Source organism: Salvelinus sp. IW2-2015, unplaced genomic scaffold (assembly GCF_002910315.2).
Source record: "Salvelinus sp. IW2-2015 unplaced genomic scaffold, ASM291031v2 Un_scaffold3196, whole genome shotgun sequence".
NCBI lineage: Eukaryota > Metazoa > Chordata > Actinopteri > Salmoniformes > Salmonidae > Salvelinus > Salvelinus sp. IW2-2015.
Window position 1 is genome coordinate 4,816 of NW_019944483.1, and position 21,889 is coordinate 26,704.

Below are 21,889 nucleotides of genomic sequence, written 5' to 3' on the forward strand. Positions count from 1 at the left end.
ATTTATATATAATTTCTATTATAATATTTGAATCATAAATTATAAATTAATATCATATATAATTTATCTAATATTAAATTTTATTTTTAATTATATTAATATTTCATGAATATATTATATAACATATACTTTTCATATAAACATTTTTTTAATTTTAAATTAATTAATAGAAATTATAATATTATATTAATATAATATTTATTTTAAATTATAACCAAATAATATATAATAATCTTATATATTTAAAAATAATCAAACCGCTTAGGAAACCATGGAAGAAAGAACATTATATTGCTAGAATTATGCCAGCACCACCCACACGCCGCATCACGCGCAGCGCGCACACGCACCGCAACGACACACGCAGTCTTTGGGGGTACCTGACATTGCTGTTGTAGATGTTGAATGTGAGACACCACTATCCCAGTTAGAATCCCCAGTCCAGCGAACACAGACACAGAGACAAAAGAGCTTCTGAGAGAGGAACCTAAACTCCTCTTATAACCACCGTCAGCTAGTCTGCTGGGGGGCCTGGAGCCTACGTGAGGGGAGAGAGATAAAGATACATCATGATCATCTATTATAATCTCATTATAGCAAAACGGACCTGAGAAGACTTGCAGGGGTAGAATGAGCCATGTGGAGGCTTGGATGATTAGTAGACAAGGAAGTATGTGGGATCAGGCTGGGCTGGGACTAAAGCCGCGGGACATCAGGTTCACGGACCCCTTCGCTTACGAGTTGGCATGGGCTCTTTTAGTGACCACAGAGAGTCAAGATCTCCATTTAAAATCACAACTGAAGGACAGAAACCCTTGTAGGGCGGAGAGAGAAGGACAGAGAGAGAGAGAGAAAGAAGGAGAGAGAGAGGAGAGAAGAGAGAGACGAGAGAGGAGAGAGAGAAGAGAGAGAGAGAAGAGAGAAGAGAGAGAGAGAGAGAGAAAGAAGAGGAGTAAGAGTGAAGAAGAGAGGAGAGAGAGGAGGAGGAGAGAGGACGAGAGATAAGACTTGACCGCAGAGAGATCGGAGAGAGGAGAGGGAGGAAGAGGGAGAGAAGAGAGAAAGAAAGAGAAGAAGAGAGAGAGAGAGAATGAGAGAGAGGAGAGAGGGGAGAAGAGAAGAGAGGAGAGAGAGAGAGAGAGAGAGAGAGAGAAGAGAGAGAGGGAGAGAGGAGAGAGAAGAGAGAGAGGAGGGGAAGAGAGAGAGAGAGAGAGAAGAGAGAGGGAGTAAATGAAGGGACGAGAGAGGAGAGAGAGAGGAGAGAACATGTGTAGAGAGATAGAGGAATAGAGGGGAATAGTTTTGGAATCCAGAAATATTATCGTAAGGCACGAGAAAAATTTAATGTGACGCAGGTACCGTTTTCTGGGTCCAAAAAACTTGGAACATTGAGCTTGTAACAGAAGGGAACGGATGGAAGGCTGGCCAAATTCTGAGTAGAAAAGAAATTGTGACCCCCTTTTGTCAGAGACAAATGAATGTGAATAAGAAGTATAAGCCCAGGGAGATAGTTGATGAAGGGATATGGGGTAGAGTTTGTAGGAGAGATGATTAAAGAGGGATATAGGGGAGTTCCCGCAGAGAGAAAGAGTGGGGACAAAGTGTGGAAGATTGGAGTTGTGGTTTTAAGAAATGTGAGAGAATCCAATACATTCCATAAAGAAAATATAGGTCGGTATATAAACTTATACGTGCACAACCGTACCATAAAAGGTTATCGATTCCCAAAAAGCGCGGTTCACCAACTTTTCATTTAACTAAAATAGCCTATCCCCATACAAGATAGAGATGGGAGAAACCTGGAGAGAGTCCCCCTCTAAAGCACAGGCGTGGGTCCTGGAGCTACCTCAGTTCATGCAAGACAGAAACAACGCCCCACAGTAACTGCCTTGATTCAGAGCCCGCGAGGCAGAGGAACAAGCGCAGCGCAATATATTATTTTAAGCATACCTCCAAGACCCCCAAGGAGTACTTTTCTGAAGGAAATACCCAGACAAACCGATGAAATACTGTGACACATTGGACCACGGAAACGGCATTAACAATAGAAAGCAAAACAGAGCAAACTAGAATGCTCTAGCCCTTGTCGGCCCTTAAACCCACGAGAAGATGACAACCCTGATGGGCAGAAATACTAGGCTTGGACCTCTGCCTTTAAATTGCTGAATCTACTCACCACATATTAAAAGAAATGGCTGCCCCAATAGGATCGCACTACTCGTGCTTGATCTGCTGACCCCATACCCTCCATGTACCGAGACTCCAGAGTTCGTTCTGGCAGTGAGCCTTGCTATTTTGAGTAAATGGGGCCGCCATAGGGGCATGATCAATGGCGTTTCTCAATAGAAAGGAGGTGAAGATAAAGATCAAGTAGTTCGCTATGTGACCACGACCTGACCACAACCAAATAGAGACATGTGGAAACTGAGATGCAGAGCCGCCTTCCAGTAAACTCAACTGACCGCCACAATTAATGACGATCCTCGATTGCCCATATTTAGAGACCACAATTATGGCTCTCACATTACATAAGACTTTCAACAACCGACCCACAGAAGATATGGATTCGAAAAATCAAACCTCTGCATTTTTTGAACAGAATTGAAACTCCCTACTCACAGGTTCTTAACTGGGTGTGAAAGTACGTTACGAGGACTAAATTATCTTTAAACATATCGTTCTGTTTGATTATGAATGTGCCATCACAGCAGCAAGGATTTTATGACCTGTAATTACAGTCCATACACAGTAAGAATGGGACATGTTTGAAAACCTGACCGTTTGAAAAGAAAATCAAACCACCGAGTTGTCATTCATACAACCCCCATATTATTGATCGAGTGGTGTATTTATTTCTCAACTTGAATGTAAAGTGTACCTTATAACATTCATTTGTATAACTAATTGTTATACAACACGTGAGGACTCAAAATATATAAAGTTTACCTAAAAAAATATGACATTGAGCACTCTGTTTTCCGTGCCCAAATGTCACCTGTTTAATGTCTTCTTTAAGTTGTTTTCGAAACTCTGCGTTGGCTGTCAATAGTGTAATAGTATTACTGTTAAGATTTTACTTCTTATATTGTTTATTTATCCCAATCGATCTCTAATTATGTATATTATCACCTCAGCGTTTGCCCATTTTTGCAATGTTAACACATGTTTTCCCATTGGCAAAATAAGAAGCCCACTTGAATTGAAAGGGTTCGAATTGGAGAGATAGATGGATGGGATGGGAGATGGAGAGATTACGAGAGACCTCAAGGAACAGCGCTCGTGATGTCCCGTTTTAAATATGCCCGCATGCTGCGCTCACGCATGGAATTAAGTAACCCAGGTGGATGGCATTACTCGTAGGAAAACACCAATTGGTCCTCGCTAAACGTATTATTACTCTACGCCTTACTAGTAGCAAAGTTAACAAATATAATTGTGTTTATGTATGCTATTGGTTAAAACAACTCGTCAGGGAAATGTCATACCTTTCGTTATATTCGGCTTTCTAATCACTTGTCATAGTTTATCAAAATTCTCACTAGCTGTCAACTTGCAGACTATGAGAGATCATTCTTGCAAGACCCATGTGTGGTTTGACTATGGCGTTTTCCAGTCTGATAATCAGAGAAGGGTATGCGCTGTTACCACAAATGAACGAACTGACTAACAACAGGTCTCATGATGGATGAGTCCTTTGGTTCAGGGGAAGACAATTCTAATCAGGCTGTTTGGGATCTCTCCCTCGGCCATCCCGGACTTCAGCAGTGGAGGACTATCTGGTAGAGTTACAGTTTCAGCTGCCGGTTAGTTAGGAGTGATCTGGTGACTGGTTAGAGGTTAAGGTCAGCTGGGTTAGTAGGAGGATCTGTAGAGTTACAGGTCGAGACGCTGGCCGGGGTTTATGGGTAGACTGCTGAGTTTCTGTAGAGTTAACAGGTCAGCGGCTTTGTTAGTAGGAGTGATCTGGGTGAGAGTGTACAGTACGTCTAGCTGGCGGTTAAGATAGGCAGGTTATCTGGAGGTAGAGTTTACAGTGGTCACGGGGCTGTTGAGTAGCGTATGTGCATCTGGTTAGGAGTTTACAGGTCAGCTGGGTTCGTAGGAGTGATCTGTAGAGTTACAGCGTCAAGCAGGGTAGTAGAGTGATCTGGTAGAGTTTACAGGTCAGCGGGTTAGTAGGAGTGATCTGGTAGGTTACAGTCAGCGGAGTTAGTAGGAGTGATGTGGTAGAGTTACACGGGTCAGCAGGATGTAGTAGGAGTGATTCTGGTAGAGCTTACAGGCAGCGGGTAAGTGCTGATTTAAGGGTAGTGACTTTGGGTGAGGAGTTAGTCATGGGGCTCCCACCTTGTAGTAGAGTTGACTTCTGTGAGTGGTTGGAGAGGCACGGGTACTGGGCAGAGGACCCTGGAGTTGGCTAGTTGGGGTACTGGTGAGTAGAATATCTGAAGGACTTGATTAGAGCTGCCGAGGCCTCCAGCTTGAGGCTGTTGTAGATGATCTGGTGAGTACAGGTCACAGCGGAGGTTTTAGGAGTGATCTGGTAGGTTACAGGTTGCCGGGTGTAGGAGTGATCTGGTAGAGTTTAAAGGGTCTTGATCCACGCTGGGCGGGTTAGTAGGAGTTGATCTTGGTAGAGCTTACAGGTCAGCGGACTGGCGTTGTAGTAGCGTGGGATGTTGATCTGGGGCTAGCTAGAGTTACAGGGTCAGCGGGGTTGAGTTAGAGTCGATCTGTGGTAGGAGTCTACAGGGGACGTGCAGCGGTAGTAGGAGTGATCTGGTTTTCTTAGAGTTACAGCAGCGAGGGGTTTGGGCTTTAGTAGTAGGAGTGATCTGGTAGAGTTACAGGTCAGCGGGGTTAGTAGGAGTGATCTGGTAGAGTTACAGGTCAGCGGGGTTAGTAGACTAACCACCAACAACACACTGCTCCACATCTCCAGTCTGGAATATGGAGTACAGGTGTTGGATCTTAATTTGACCAGTATTGTCACAGCAAAATGATCCTGCAGCAACAGGATTTGAACATTTAGTCCATAATGTTACTTGATCGGTGGTTAGACAATTAGCTGGTCAAAATTAGGCTACATTAAAAGTACCACACCGCCAATATAACCTTCTACTAGTGAGGGTTTTCAGTGAAGTTATGTAAATCATGCATTTCCTGCGGTGCAGGACACATCAAAGCAACAAAAGAGTGATCATAATTAAGATACTGTAGTGTAAATGTAAAATGACAATTGGGCACTCAAAAGAACAGAGCCTGGAGCCCATCTGCTGTGTGATGCTGGATAGGTGCACGATGTCTCTGTGAATTGGCACTCAAATATAACAGCTTCCTGTCAGACAGTATCTTCAATGCGACGCTGGATTGGTGGGGATGGGAAAGTGTTTGTTTGTTTGTCTCTCGCCATAAGAGGCTCCTATAGTTTGCGTGTTTCATGATATTTTTTTCTATGGTCTCTGTATGCTTCGTTATGCTTCATTGTTGCATATTCCACTGTTGTTCTAGGAGTGTGTGACGCTGTAACAGTGCTGGTTTAGCCTGGGATGCTGCAGTGCTAAGATGTAGCGGTTTAGGGTACTAAGTAGTGCACTACAGTATATAGGGAATAGGGGGGCCATTTGGGACATATGCTTACTTCAGAACTCGGTGTGTTTGTTAATATAAAGCACGTTGCCATGGAGTCAGGAGGTCAGGGTAGCAACCGTAACCTACAGCGCATCTCTTTAGTCAGGAGCGTGTTGCTATGGAGTTTTATGCTACATGGAATCAAATCAACTGTATTCCTTCACATGGAATCAAATCAACTGTATTCCTTCACACGGAATCAAATCAACTGTATTCCTTCATATGAAAACAAATAAACTGTATTCCTTCATATGAAATCAAATCAACTGTATTCCTTCTTATGGTATCAAATCAACTGTATTCCTTCATATGGAATCAAATCAACTGTATTCCTTCATATGTGTGTGTGTGTGTGTGTGTGTGTGTGTGCGTGTGTGTGTGTGTGCGTGCGTGCGTGCGTGTGTGCGGATGTGACCAACTGGGGACATTTTATTGTTCCCCACACGGTCAAATGCTATTTCTAGGGGGTTTAGGGTTAAGGTTAAAATTAGTGTTAGGGTTAGGAGCTAGGGTTAGTGGTTAGGGAAAAATGATTTTTAGAATTGGACTGAATTGTGGTGTCCCCACAAGCGTTAGTCTTACAATACTGTGTGTGTGGTGTGTGTGTGTGTGAGTGTGTTTGAATGTTCGTATCTGTGTTGTGCTGTGGTGTGTGTGTGTGTGTAGTGTGTGTGTGTGTGTGTGTGTGTGTGTGTGTGTGTGGTGTGTGTGGTGTTGTGTGTGTGAGTGTGTGTGTGTGGTGTTGTGTGTGTGTGGGTGTGTGTACGAAGGTGTGTGTGTGTGTGTGTGTGTGTTAGTAGGTGTCATTTGGGCCAGTGTGTTCTCTCTAATAACCTCTTCCTTGCCCTTAGTGCTGAAATCGGAACAGTGTGTTACCATGGCGACCGGGCTCCATAATGGTTGCCACGGGCGATAAGAAAAGGGAAGCAGCGATGCAGTGGTTGTCAGGGCGACTGATGGAATGAGGGAGGAGAGAGAGAGTGTGAACAAACACAGACAAATAAAAAATGCAGTAAGAGGATGAAGGAGAAACAGAGCCGGAGACAAAGACGGGACAAAAACGAGAGAGAGAGAGGAAAGGAGGGTGAGACCAAAATGGGTGGACCAGTGTTTGTCGTCATGCTTAAAGAGCACGAGACCGAGGCCAGCCCGTGTTAGGATACAAACACACTGACTCTATTACCCTCTTTTCTGCTCATGTCTATCTGGTCTGATTTGAAGACAGAGAGAGAGAGGAGAGAGAGAGAGAGAGAGAGGAGAGAGAGAGAGAGAAGAGAGAGGGAGAGAGAGAGGAGAGAGAGAGAGAGAGAGAAGGAGATAAGAGAGAGAGGAGAGAGAGGGCAGAGAGAGAGAAAGAGAGAGAGAAAGAGAGAGAGGAGAGGAGAGAGAGGAGAAAGGGGAGAGAGAGAGAGAGAGAGAGAAGAGAGAGGGGAGAGAGAGAGAGGAGAGGGAGAGAGAGAGAGAGAGAGAGAGAGAGAGCAGAGAGGAAGAGAGAGGAGAGAGATGAGTCGCTGCAGAGGGCAAGTGAAAATCAAATGCCGGCTGCAGACCAGACGGTCAACACGTGGCGGCTTCCCATCTGGAACAAAGTCACGCTCTCCTTCAAGAGGCCCTTATTCTGTCACGTCTGGTTATTCTTAGCCCCGTTTCCCCAAGAAGAACCGCGGGGGAAAGAGGGTGTGACGGGAGCGGCGGGTGGAGGGACGTTCACCGGGGGCTCTGGTGGACCGTGGCAGGCAGGCAGGAGAAGGAGAAGGACACGTCTGACCATGAAACGATGACATGCTGTCGGAAAGATGGCAGGCCACGGTTCTTTCCCTTTCGTTAGAGTTGTGTCACAAATGGCACCCTATTGTCCCTATATAGGGCGCTACTTTTAAACAGAGTCCTATTCCCTATATAGGGCACAACTTTTAACAGAGTCCTATTCCCTATATAGGGCACTACTTTTAAACAGAGTCCTATTCCCTATTATAGGCACTACTTTTAAACAGAGTCCCTATTCCCATATAGGGCACTACTTTTAAACAGAGTCCTACTTCGCGGTATATAGGGCACTACTTGTAAACAGAGCCCTATTCCTATATAGGGCACTACTTTCAAACAGAGTCCTATTTCTTATATATAGGGCACTATTTTTAAGTCCTACGAGGGGGCCATTTTGGACACATAGACACTGTCTGATGTCGACGTGTCTCTCTGTACAAGCAGATGGCCCACCGCACTGTGACCCCAAACAGACAGCCTGTTCCCTATGGGCCATATTCTCTATATGGGCCCTTATCAAAAGTAGTGCCATACATAGGAAATAGGGTGCCATTTGGGACATTGAACATCAGTGATATCTAAGGTCATCAGTCTCACGCACTACTTTTGACCAGAGGACTATGGGACACAGCCTGAGTCTTCAACGACCATCAGACTAGTGCATCACCCTGGGTGTGTGTGTGTGTGTTTGTGTGTGTGTGTGTGTGTGTGTGTGTGTGTGTGTGTGTGTGTGTGTGTGTGTGTGTGTGTGTGTGTGTGTGTGTGTGTGTGTGTGTTGTGTGGTTGTGTGTGGTGGTGTGTCTGTGTCTGTGTCTGTGTCTGTGTCCTGTGTGTGTGTGTGTGTGTGTGTCTGTGTCTGTGTCTGTGTCTGTGTCTGTGTGTCAATTCTAGGGGACTCGTTACAAACACAGGGCAGGGGGCTGGCATGCCCACAAAGCACTTGATTTATTGAAATGCTGATACATCATTAGAAGCAAATCCACATGAGAACATGGACTTACATTGGTCTTAGCACATGGCAGGATGTCGGTATGCATTATGATGTCACGTTATTGTATGTTGTGACCTTCAAAGACCAGCTAGCTACAGTACCAATCTGACCTCCACCCGATCACATAGACTTACATCGGTCTTACCACACAATGTTGAAAAAGGATTTTTGGTTATGCATTTGGGTGTGATGTTATGTATGATGGGTATGAGTGACTTTCAATGCAATGTGACCTTCAAACTGTACCAGACCTCTAGCGTTTACAGGTTACAGGCATGATGACCAGGGCCAAGAGAGGAAGAAAGAGACAGAGAGAGAGACAGAGGGAGACAATAGAGGACAGACAGAAAGAAAGACACAGACAGACAGACAGACAGACAGACAGACAGACAGACAGACAGACAGACAGACAGACAGAAGACAGAGGAGCAGAGAGAGAGAGAGACAGACAGACAGACAGACAGACAGACAGACAGACAGACAGACAGACAGGACAGACAGACAGACAGAGACAGACAGACAGACAGACAGACAGACAGACAGACAGACAGACAGACAGACAGACAGACAGACAGACAGACAGACAGACAGACAGACAGACAGACAGACAGACAGGACAGACAGACAGACAGACAGACAGAGAGAGAAAGACCGCGGGAAAGGTTGTCCTTCAATAGACATGGAAACAACCAGACATTGCACAGCCCAGTAAGCTGTACAACCAGACATTCACAGCCCAGTAAGCTGTACAACCAGACATTCACAGCCCAGTAAGCTGTACAACCAGACATTCAACAGCCCAGTAAGCTGTACAACCAGACATTCACAGCCGCAGAAGCTGTTACAACCAGACATCACACCAGTAAGCTGTACAACCAGACATTCACAGCCCAGTAAGCTGTACAACCAGACATTCACAGCCCAGTAAGCTGTACAACCAGACATTCACAGCCCAGTAAGCTGTACAACAGACATTCACAGCCCAGTAAGCTGTATAACCAGACATTCACAGCCCAGTAAGCTGTATAAACCACACATTCACAGCCCAGTGAGCTGTACAACAGCAGACATTCACAGCCCAGTAAGCTGTACAACCAGACATTCACAGCCCAGTAAGCTGTACAACCAGACATTCACAAGCCCAGTAAGCTGTACAACCAGACATTCACCAGCCCAGTAAGCTGTACAACCAGACATTCACAGCCCAGTAAGCTGTACAACCAGACATTCACAGCCCAGTAAGCTGTACAACCAGACATTCACAGCCCAGTAAGCTGTTAACCAGACATTCACAGCCCAGTACGCTGTACAACATCAGAACATTCACAGCCCAGGAAGCTGTACAACATCAGACATTCACAGCCCAGTAAGCTGTACAACCAGACATTCACAGCCCCAGTAAGCTGTACAACCAGACATTCACAGCCCAGTAAGCTGTACAACCAGACATTCACAGCCCAGTAAGCTGTACAACCAGACATTCACAGCCCAGTAAGCTGTACAACCAGACATTCACAGCCCAGTAAGCTGTACAACCAGACATTTACAGCCCAGTAAGCTGTACAACATCAGACATTCACAGCCCAGTAAGCTGTACAACCAGACATTCACAGCCCAGTTAAGCTGTACAACCAGACATTCACACGCCAGTAAGCTGTACAACCAGACATTCACAGCCAAGGAAGCTGTACTAACATCAGACATTCACAGCCCAGTGAGCTGTACAACCAGACATTCACAGCCCAGTAAGCTGTACAACCAGACATTCACAGCCCAGTAAGCTGTACAACCAGACATTCACAGCCCAGTAAGCTGTACAACCAGACATTCACAGCCCAGTAAGCTGTACAACATCAGAAATTCATACAGATGGGCCCAAAACAGCACAAAAGAATACCAGAAAGCAACCTGGAACCAAAATATCCAAACACTCTTAGATAACTTTCTAACTTTCTGGATACCACATTCACTCACAGTAAAGAAGGCATCAATCTAGCAGTAAAAAACATCAACTATATATTCAGGCAAACGGCAAAAGAAGCACAACTGAAATTGATAAAAAAGAAAACAAAAAAGATCACAGAAGACAACTGGTTTGATGCAGATTGTAAAATTATAAGGAAAAAACTTAGAACACTATCCAACCAAAAGCACAGAGACCCAAATAATGGTGAATTACGCCTTCATTACTGTGAGACTTTAAAACTCTATAAACGTACACAAACCAAAAAAGCACAGTACAACAGCAAGCAGCTGACACTAATTGAGGAGTCCATAAACACAAACAACTTCTGGCAAAATTGGAGATTTTTTTTTTTAAACGAAACAAGAGGAATTAGCGATACAAAATGGTGACATATGTACAACCCATTTTAAAATCCTCTACAACACCGTTCAAATTGACACAAACGCAGAACAACGCCATATTCATGAGAAGTTGAATGGATTAGAAAAAGCTGTAAAGGACAATCAAAATCCACTGGACTCCCCAATTACTGACCAGGAGCTCTATAAGAAACTTCAGAACCTCAAATTTAAAAAAGCATGCGGACCTGATGGCATCCTAAATGAGATGCTCAAACTCACTAGTGCAAAATTTAAATTGGCTATATTAAAACTGTTTAATTTGATCCTGAGTGTAGGTTATTTCCCTGACATCTGGAATCAAGGACTCATAACCCCAATCTTTAAGAACGGAGACAAATTTGACCCGAACAATTACAGAGGCATTTGTGTGAACAGTAACCTGGGGAAGGTTTTCTCTAGTATTATAAATGTAAGAGTTCTAAACTTCCTTAATAAGCACAATGTCTTGAGTAAAAGCCAAATTGGATTTATACCAAAACATCGCACAACTGATCATATTTACACCCTACACACCCTGATAGATAAGCATGTCCACCAAAATAATACCAAAATATACGCTTGCTTTATCGACTTCCAAAAAGCATTTGATTATATTTGTTCTACAAAGTTATTGAAAGTGGTGTTGGTTGTAAAACATATGACATAATTAAATCAATGTATACTGGCAATACGTGCAGCATTAAAATTGGCAAGAAAATAACATAATTCTTTAACTTCAGACAGACAGACAGACAGACAGACGAGAGAGAGAGCGAGAGAACGAGAGAGAGAGAGCGAGAGAGACAGACCGAGAGACAGAGAAGAGAGGAAGAGATAGAGAGAGAGAGAGAGAGAGAGAGAATATTGAGGAACCTGTCCAACCAAAAACATAGAGACCCGGAAAACCTGAGTCTACGCCTTCACTATGGTGAATCACTAAAACAATACAGAAATACACTACGGAAAAAGAAGGAACAGCACGTCAGAAATCAGCTCAATGTAATTGAAGACTCCATAGACTCTAACCAATTCTGGGAAAATTGGAAAACACTAAACAAAACAACAACACGAAGAATTATCTATCCAAAATGGAGATGTATGGGTAAACCACTTCTCCAATCTTTTTGGCTCTATAACAAAGAATAAAGAACAAAAAACATATACATGATCAAATACAAATCCTAGAAATCAACTATTAAAGACTACCAGAACCCACTGGATTCTCCAATTACCTTGAATGAGTTACAGGACCAAATAAAAACCCTCCAACCCAAAAAGGCCTGTGGTGTTGATGGTATCCTTAATGAAATGATCAAATATACAGACAACAAATTCCAATTGGCTATAACTAAAACTTTAACATCATCCTTAGCTCTGGCATCTTCCCCAATATTTGGAACCAAGGACTGATCACCCCAATCCACAAAAGTGGAGACAAATTTGACCCCAATAACTACCGTGGAATATGCGTCAACAGTAACCTTGGGAAAATCCTCTGCATTTTCATTAACAGCAGAACTCGTACATTTCCTCAATGAAAACAATGTACTGAGCAAATGTCAAATTGGCTTTTTACCAAATTACCGTACACAGACCATGTATTCACCCTACACACCCTAATTGACAACCAACAAACCAAAACAAAGGCAAAGTCTTTATGCTTTGTTTTTCAAAAAAGCTTACTCAATTTGCTTCTGCTATACAAATTGATGGAAAGTGGTGTTGGGGAAAAATCGACATTATAAATCCATGTCACAAACAACAAGTGTGCGGTTAAAATTGGCAAAAAACAACACATTTCTTCAACAGGGCGTGGGTGAGACGGATGAGCAGCCCCACCCTCTTCAACATATATATCAAGAATTGGGGGGCAAGAACAGTTGCAGCACCCGGCTCACCCTACTAGAATCTGAAGTCAAATGTCTACTGTTTGTGATGATCTGGTGCTTCTGTCACCAACCAAGGAGGGCCTACAGCAGCACCTAGATCTTCTGCACAGATTCTGTCAGACCTGGGCCCTGACAGTAAATCTCAGTAAGACCAAAATAATGGTGTTCCAAAAAGGTCCAGTCCAGGACCACAAATTCCATCTAGACACCGTTGCCCTAGAGCACACAAAAAACTATACATACCTCGGCCTAACATCAGCACCACAGGTAACTTCCACAAAGCTGTAAACGATCTGAGAGACAAGGCAAGAAGGGCCTTCTATGCCATCAAAAGGAACATAAATTTCAACATACCAATTAGGATCTGGCTAAAAATACCTGAATCAGTCATAGAGCCCATTGCCCTTTATGGTTGTGAGGTCTGGGGTCCGCTCACCAACCAAGATTTCACAAAATGGGACAAACCAAATTGAGACTCTGCATGCAGAATTCTGCAAAAATATCCTCCGTGTACAACGTGAACACCAAATAATGCATGCAGAGCAGAATTAGGCCGATACCCACTAATTATCAAATCCAGAAAAGAGCCGTTAAATTCACAACACCTAAAAGGAAGCGATTCCCAAACCTTCCATAACAAAGCCATCACCTACAGAGAGATGAACTTGGAGAAGAGTCCCCTAAGCAAGCTGGTCCTAGGGCTCTGTTCACAAACACAACACACCCCACAGAGCCCCAGGACAACAGCACAATTAGACCCAACCAAATCATGAGAAAACAAAAAGATAATTACTTGACACATTGGAAAGAATTAACAAAAAACAGAGCAAATAGAATGCTTATTTGGCCCTAACAGAGAGTACACAGTGCAGAATACCTGACCACTGTGACTGACCCAAACTTAAGGAAGCTTTTGACTATGTACAGACTCAGTGAGGCATAGCCTGCTGCTATTGAGAAAGGCCGCCGTAGGCAGACATGGCTCTCAAGAGAAGACAGGCTATGTGCACACTGCCCACAAAATGAGGTGGAAACTGAGCTGCACTTCTAACCTCCTGCCCAATGTATGACCATATTAGAGAGACATATTTCCTCAGATTACAAGATCCACAAAGAATTTGAAAACAAATCCAATTTTGATAAACTCCCATATCTACTGGGAGAAATTCCACAGTGTGCCATCACAGCAGCAAGAGTTTGTGACCGTTTGCCACAAGAAAAGGGCAACCAGTGAAGAACAAACACCATTGTAAATACAACCCATAGTTTTATGCTTATTTATTTTAACTTGTGTGCTTTATCCATTTGTACATTGTTACAACACTGTATATATATAATATAAACATTTGTAATGTCTTTATTGTTTTGAAACTTCTGTATGTGTAATGTTTACTGTTTTAATTTGGATTGTTTTTCACTTTTGTTTAATATCTACCTCACTTGCTTTGGCAATGGTTAACACATGTTTCCCATTGCAATAAAGCCCCATTGAATTGAATTGAATTTGTAATTTGAGAGAGAGAGAGAGAGAGAGAGACAGAGAGAGAGACAGAGAGAGAGACACAGAGAGACACAGAGAGAGAGACACAGAGAGAGAAACTAGGGAAAAAGAAGGTACAGCACGTTAGAAATCAGCTCAATGTAATTGAAGAATCCATATTATCTAACCACTTCTGGGTTAAACACTAAACAAACAACAACACAAAGAGTTATCAAAGGAGATGTAGAGATGAACCACTTCTCCTATCTTCTTGGCCCTATAACAAAAACATGACCAAATAAAAATCTTAGAATCAATTATTAAAGACTACCAGAACCCACTGGATTCTCCAATTATATTGAATGAACTACAGGATAAAATACAAACCCTCCAACCCAGAAAGGCCTGTAGTGTTGATAGTATCCTAAATGAAATGATCAAATATACAGACCACACATTCCAATTGGCTATACTTAAACTCTTTAACATTATCCTCAGCTCTGGAATCTTCCCTAATATTTGGAACCAAGGACTGATCACCCCAATCCACAAAAGTATAGACAAATCTAACCTCAATAACTACCGTGGGATATACGTCAACAGCAACCTTGGGAAAATCCTCTGCATGTCAAATTGGCTTTTTAACCAAATTACCATTCAACAGACCACGTATTCACCCTGCACACCCTAATTGACAAACAAACAAACCAAAACAAAGGCAAAGTCTTTTTATGCTTTGTTTATTTCAAAAAAGCTTTTTACTCAATTTGCTCTGCTATACAAATTGATGGAAAGTGGTGTTGGGGGAAAAAATCTGACATTATGAAATCCATGTCCACAAACAACAAGTGTGCGGTTAAAATTGGCAAAAAACAAGCACATTTCTTTCAACAGGGCAGTAGGGTGAGACAGAGATGCAGCCCCACCCTCTTCAACATATATATCAATGAATTGGTGAGGGCACAAGAACAGTTTGCAGCACCTGGCCTCACCCTACTAGAATCTGAAGTCAAATGTCTACTGTTTGATGGTGATCTGGTGCTTCTGTCACCAACCTAGGAGGGCCTACAGCAGCACCTAGATCTTCTGCACAGATTCTGTCAGACCTGGGCCCTGACAGTAAATCTCAGTAAGACCAAAATAATGGTGTTCCAAAAAAGGTCCAGTTGCCAGGACAACAAATACAAATTCCATCTAGACACCGTTGCCCTGGAGCACACAAACAACTACACATACCTCGGCACACTGCCCACAACTGAGGTGGAAACTGAGCTGCACTTCCTAACCTCCTGCCAAATGTATGACCATATTAGAGACACATATTTCTCTCAGATTACACAGATCCACAAAGAATTCGAAAACAAACCCAATTTTGATAAACTCCCATATCTACTGGGTGAAATACCACAGTGTGCCATCACAGCAGCAAGATTTGTGACCTGTTGCCACAAGAAAAAGGCAACCAGTGAAGAACAAACACCATTGTAAATACAACCCATATATATGTTTATTTATTTTCCCTTTTGTACTTTAACTATTTGAACATCGTTACAACACTGTATATAAACATAATATGACATTTGAAATGTTTTTATTATTTTGGAACTTCTGTGAGTGTAATGTTTACACATTCATTTTAATTGTTTATTTCATTTTTGTTTATTATCTATTTCACTTGCTTTGGCAATGTCAACATATGTTTTCCATGCCAATAAAGCCCTTTGAATTCAATTGAAATTGAGAGAGGAGCCATATGGCCGATCAGTGAATCACCATTCACACCCTTCTATCCAAGCAGGAAGTCATAGCTCTACACAGTTACCATGGCGCCAATCTGTCCAACAACACTTTAAATAACCAATTAATTAAAAATGTAAACACACATCGAAACAATGCTGAAAGGAACAAAAGCTTCATTAATGTTAGTTTATTGAATGAGGCATTTCATTATATTTTATTATTTGAATCAATAACACTGATATATAACACATGGTCCTATTTCCCAATACAACACTGTCTCCCAATACAACACTGTCTCCCAATACAACACTGTCTCCCAATACAACACTGTCTCCCAATACAACACTGTCTCCTAATACAACACTGTCTCCCAATACAACACTGTCTCCTAATACAACACTGTCTCCCAATACATCACTGTCTCCCAATACATCACTGTCTCCCAATACAACACTGTCTCCCAATACAACACTGTCTCCCAATACATCACTGTCTCCCAATACAACACTGTCTCCCAATACAACACTGTCTACAACACTGTCTCCCAATACAACACTGTCTTCCAATACAACACTGTCTACCAATACAACACTGTCTACCAATACAACACTGTCTCCCAATACAACACTGTCTCCCAATACAACACTGTCTCCCAATACAACACTGTCTCCCAATACAACACTGTCTCCCAATACAACCACTGTTTCCCAATACAACACTGTCTCCCAACTACCAACACTGTCTCCCAATACAACACTGTTTATGCAACCTTGGTTCCACAGTAAATACACAAAACCACTTTTCTCAAACCATTAGGCCCTGTTAGTTAAATGTTTTTTCAGTGTTCGCGGAGGCGAACTGACTCTCTCTCTGACATCCCAAGTGGCATCCTATTGCCTAGGTAGTGCACTACTTTGACCAGAGCCCATAGGGGTTAGGGTTGCATTTGGGACGCATGCTCTGACACGGACGTAAACACAAAGCTAGCTACCCGGCCACGCTGATTAGACTACAGAGCCGCACCGTCCCGTTCCCCCCGTTCCTCAAAGTCAAGGTCATGGATTCGGCTCCAGTTAAATTGCGTCTGAGATTGCCTCCGCCTTTGTTTTGTTTAGACTGTCAGCACGGCATCTTCCATTCATTTTCTTCCTGTCATCGCTCTGAACCGGTCATCATGTTTAAGTAAATGAAATGAAATAATATCTCTCTTGTGAGATATTACACATGGTCCTATCAATCGGCATACTCAATCTACGCTCAGTATGAAGTACTGGATTTTACATAAAGCCCCTTCAGTTTAAGTGTGTGTTTCAGTGTGTGCGTGTGCGTGTGCGTGCGTGCGTGTGTGTGTGTGTGTGTGTTGTGTGTGTGTGTGTGTGTGTGTGTGTGTGTGCGTGCGTGCGTGCGTGCGTGGTGTTTTTCAAGGTGTGCAAACTGTGCAAAGCTATACGTTTCGGAGCATTGCTGTTTTCACCGACAACATGATAAATAAAACCTGACTGATTGATTGATGAACATTCTTAGCCAACCCTGCTAGTGGAGAGAAGGAGAGAAGGAGAGAATGAGAGAAGGAGGGAAGGAGGGAGTGAGAAAAAGGAGGAGGGGAAAGAAAATGCGAAAGGCAGATGGACAATAAAGGTAGCGAAGGAGGTAGAGAGAGAATGTTTGTGTGTGAGAGGGAGAGAGATAGAGTTGACAAAGAGAGAGTGAGAGAGTGACAGAGAGTGACAAAGAGAGAGGAGGGAGGGAGGGAGGAGGAGGGAGGGAGGAGGAGGGTGGGGAGGGAGGGAGGGAGGGAGGGAGCAACAGACAGTGATAAACAGGAGAATAAGGGGGGATGAGGAAGATGTTTTTGTTTTAAAAAAGCCCTCCTGCATAAACTACCACCGTACCTCACGTCTCTGTTAACCTTCAGAAATACAAGCTATCGGACACGGTCTCAGGGATGGCTAACTCCCTTCCATCTCCACAGAGTTAGGTAAATCAATCCATTAGCTATTGTGCACCTTGCTTGCGGAATGGTCTACAGAGGTCAGTGAAATTACATGAATTGATGCCTCTGAGGCAGTTCAGACGGATGTGAGGACCTTTTTTGAGGAAGAATCTGTTTGTTTCTTATGATTTATTTTTAATTTGACTGTGTTTGTGTTTTTTTGTTGCTTTTATAAAAGTACAGTATGTGGACACCCCTTGAAATTAGTGGATTTGGCTATTTCAGCCACACCCGTTGCTGACAGGTGTATAAAATCTCCATAGACAAACATTGGCAGTAGAATGGCCTTACTGAAGAGCACAGTGACTTTCAATGTGGCACCGTCATAGGATGCCACCTTTCCAGCAAGTTAGGTCGTCAAATTTCTGCCCTTCTAGAGCTGCACCGGTCAACTGTAAGGGCTGTTATTGTGAAGTGGAAACGTCTAGGAGCAACAACGGCTCAGACGCGAAGTGGTAGACCACACAAGCTCACAGAACGGGACCGCCGAGTGCTGAAGCGAATAAAAATCATCTGTCCTCGGTTGCAACACTCACTACKYAGTTCCAAACTGCCTCTGGAAGCAACGTCAGCACAATAACTGTTTGTTTGGAGCTTCATGAAATGGGTTTCCATGGCAGAGCAGCCTAAGATCACCATGCGCAATGCCAAGCGTTGGGTGGAGTGGTGTAAAGCTCGCCGCCATTGGACTCTGGAGCAGTGGAAACACGTTCTCTGGTGTGATGAATAACGCTTCACCATCTGGTAGTCCGACGGACAAATCTGGYTTTGGTGGATGCCAGGAAAACGCTACCTGCCCCAATGCATAGTGCCAACTGTAAAGTTTGGTGGAGGAGGACTAATGGTCTGGGGCTGTTTTTCATGGTTCAGGCCTCTTAGTTCCAGTGAAGGACAATCTACATCATACAATGACAGTCTAGATGATTCTAAGCTTCCAACTTTGTGGCAAGAGTTTGGGGAAGGCCCTTTCCTGTTTCAGCATGATAATGCCCCTGTGCACACCCGGAGGGATCCTCTGAGGCAGTTCAGACGGATGTGAGGACCTTTTTTGAGGAAGAATCTGTTTGTTTCTTATGATTTATTTTTAATTTGACTGTGTTTGTGTTTTTTTGTTGCTTTTATAAAGTACAGTATGTGGACACCCCTTGAATTAGTGGATTTGGCTATTTCAGCCACACCCGTTGCTGACAGGTGTATAAAATCTCCATAGACAAACATTGCAGTAGAATGGCCTTACTGAAGAGCACAGTGACTTTCATGTGGCACCGTCATAGGATGCCCCTTTCCAGCAAGTTAGGTCGTCAAATTTCTGCCCTTCTAGAGCTGCACCGGTCAACTGTAAGGGCTGTTATTGTGAAGTGGAAACGTCTAGGAGCAACAACGGCTCAGACGCGAAGTGGTAGACCACACAAGCTCACAGAACGGGCCGCCGAGTCGCTGAAGCGAATAAAAATCATCTGTCCTCGTTGCAACACTCACTACAGAGTTCCAACTGCCTCTGGAAGCAACGTCAGCACAATAACTGTTTGTTTTGGAGCTTCATGAAATGGGTTTCCATGGCAGAGCAGCCTAAGATCACATGCGCAATGCCAAGCGTTGGGTGGAGTGGTGTAAAGCTCGCCGCCATTGGACTCTGGAGCAGTGGAAACACGTTCTCTGGTGTGATGAATAACGCTTCACCATCTGGTAGTCCGACGGACAAATCTGGATTTGTGGATGCCAGAAACGCTACCTGCCCCATGCATAGTGCCAACTGTAAAGTTTGGTGGAGGAGGACTAATGGTCTGGGGCTGTTTTTCATGGTTCAGGCTCTTTAGTTCCAGTGAAGGACAATCTACATCATACAATGACAGTCTAGATGATTCTAAGCTTCCAACTTTGTGGCAAGAGTTTGGGGAAGGCCTTTCCTGTTTCAGCATGATAATGCCCCTGTGCACAAAGTGAGGTCCATACAGAGCGGTTTCCACATACTTTTGGTCATGTGAGTGTATTTTGTATGTTAACTATGTATTTTTACTATGTTTTGTAACTATCCCAGGTCGTTACTGTAAATTGACATGTATTATCAGTCAAATCACCTGCTAAAATAAGGAATAAAAAATGTCAATAAAAAAAGTATATATAATAAAAATAATAATAATAATATATATATATATATGAATGTGGCTCACCTATCCACTTGTCATTCCCATACCAGGATAGATTGCCTTTAGTACTGTCGAAGTATCCAATCTTCTTATAGCTGCCTCCTGTGCAGGGTGGACAGAGAGGGAGAGAAAGAGAAGGGAGGAGAGAGGGAGGGAAAGAGAAGGGAGGAGTGAGATGGAGGGAGAGAAGGGGGAGAGAGAGGGAAGGAAAGAGAAGGGGAGAGAGAGGGGAGGGAAAGAAAAGGGGGAGAGAGAGGGAGGGAAAGAGAAGGGGGAGAGAGAGGGAGGAAAGAGAAGGGAGGAGAGAGAGGGAGGGAACGAGAAGGGAGGAGAGAGAGGGAGGGAAAGAGAAGGGAGGAAGGGGAGACAGAGAGACAGGTCACCCATACTATAAATATACACATCCTGAAACTCTGATTGAGGATTCACCTGAACTCTGCAGTACCAGAGCCTGTCAGTCTAAAGTAGAGCATAATATTATACATGTTCCATAATAGCAGATCAATATTCCTGTGATTCCACTAGATATGCTGTCACATAGAGGGTATCACGGAGAGGGTATCACATAGATGGTATCACATAGATGGTATCACAGAGAGGGTATCACGGAGAGGGTCACATAGATGGTATCACAGAGATGGTATCACAGAGATGGTATCACATAGATGGTTCACATAGATGGTATCACAGAGAGGGTTCATCACGGAGAGGGTATCACATAGATGGTATCACAGAGATGGTATCACATAGAGGGTATCATGGAGCCGGTATCACTAGAGATGGTATCCAGAAGAGGGTATCACATAGATGGTATCACATAGATGGTATCACAGAGATGGTATCACAGAGATGGTATCACATAGATGGTTCACATAGATGGTATCACAGAGAGGGTATCACGGAGAGGGTATCACATAGATGGTATCAAGAGATGGTATCACATAGAGGGTATCATGGAGAGGGTATCACATAGATGGTATCACAGAGAGGGTATCACATAGATGGTATCACATAGATGGTATCACAGAGATGGTATCACATAGATGGTATCACATAGATGGTATCACATAGATGGTATCACAGAGAGGGTATCACAGAGAGGGTATCACATAGATGGTATCACAGAGAGGGTATCACATAGATGGTATCACATAGATGGTATCACAGAGATGGTATCACATAGATGGTATCACATAGATGGTATCACATAGATGGTATCCATAGATGGTATCACATAGATGGTATCACAGAGATGGTATCAAATAGATGGTATCACAGAGATGGTATCCACATAGATGGTATCACATAGATGGTATACATAGATGGTATCACATAGATGGTATCACAATAGGATGGTATCACATAGATGGTATCACAGAGATGGTATCACAGAGATGGTATCACATAGATGGTATCACATAGAGGGTATCACAGAGATGGTATCACTAGATGGTATCAATAGATGGTATCACATAGATGGTATCACATAGATGGTATCACATAGAGGGTATCACATAGATGGTATCACATAGATGGTATCACATAGATGGTATCACATAGATGGTGATCACATAGATGGTATCACAGTAGATGGTATCACATAGATGTATCAACATAGATGTGGTATCACAGAGATGGTATCACATAGATGGTATCACAGAGATGGTATCACAGAGATGGTATCACGGAGAATGGTATGCACAGAGATGGTATCACAGGATGGTATCACAGAGATGGTATCACAGAGATGGTATCACAGAGATGGTATCACGGAGATGGTTCACCAGGATGGTATCACAGAGATTGGTATCACAGAGATGGTATCACAGAGATGGTATCACACGAGATGTATCACACAGAGATGGTATGCACGAGATGGTATCACAGAGATGGTATCACAGGAGC

General features: G+C 43.2%; 1 pseudogene; it reads right to left on the reverse strand.

The window, feature by feature from the left end:
• Positions 1–21,889, reverse strand: part of LOC112075493 (gamma-aminobutyric acid type B receptor subunit 1-like) — a 68,094-nt pseudogene that overhangs the window by 3,249 nt on the left and 42,956 nt on the right.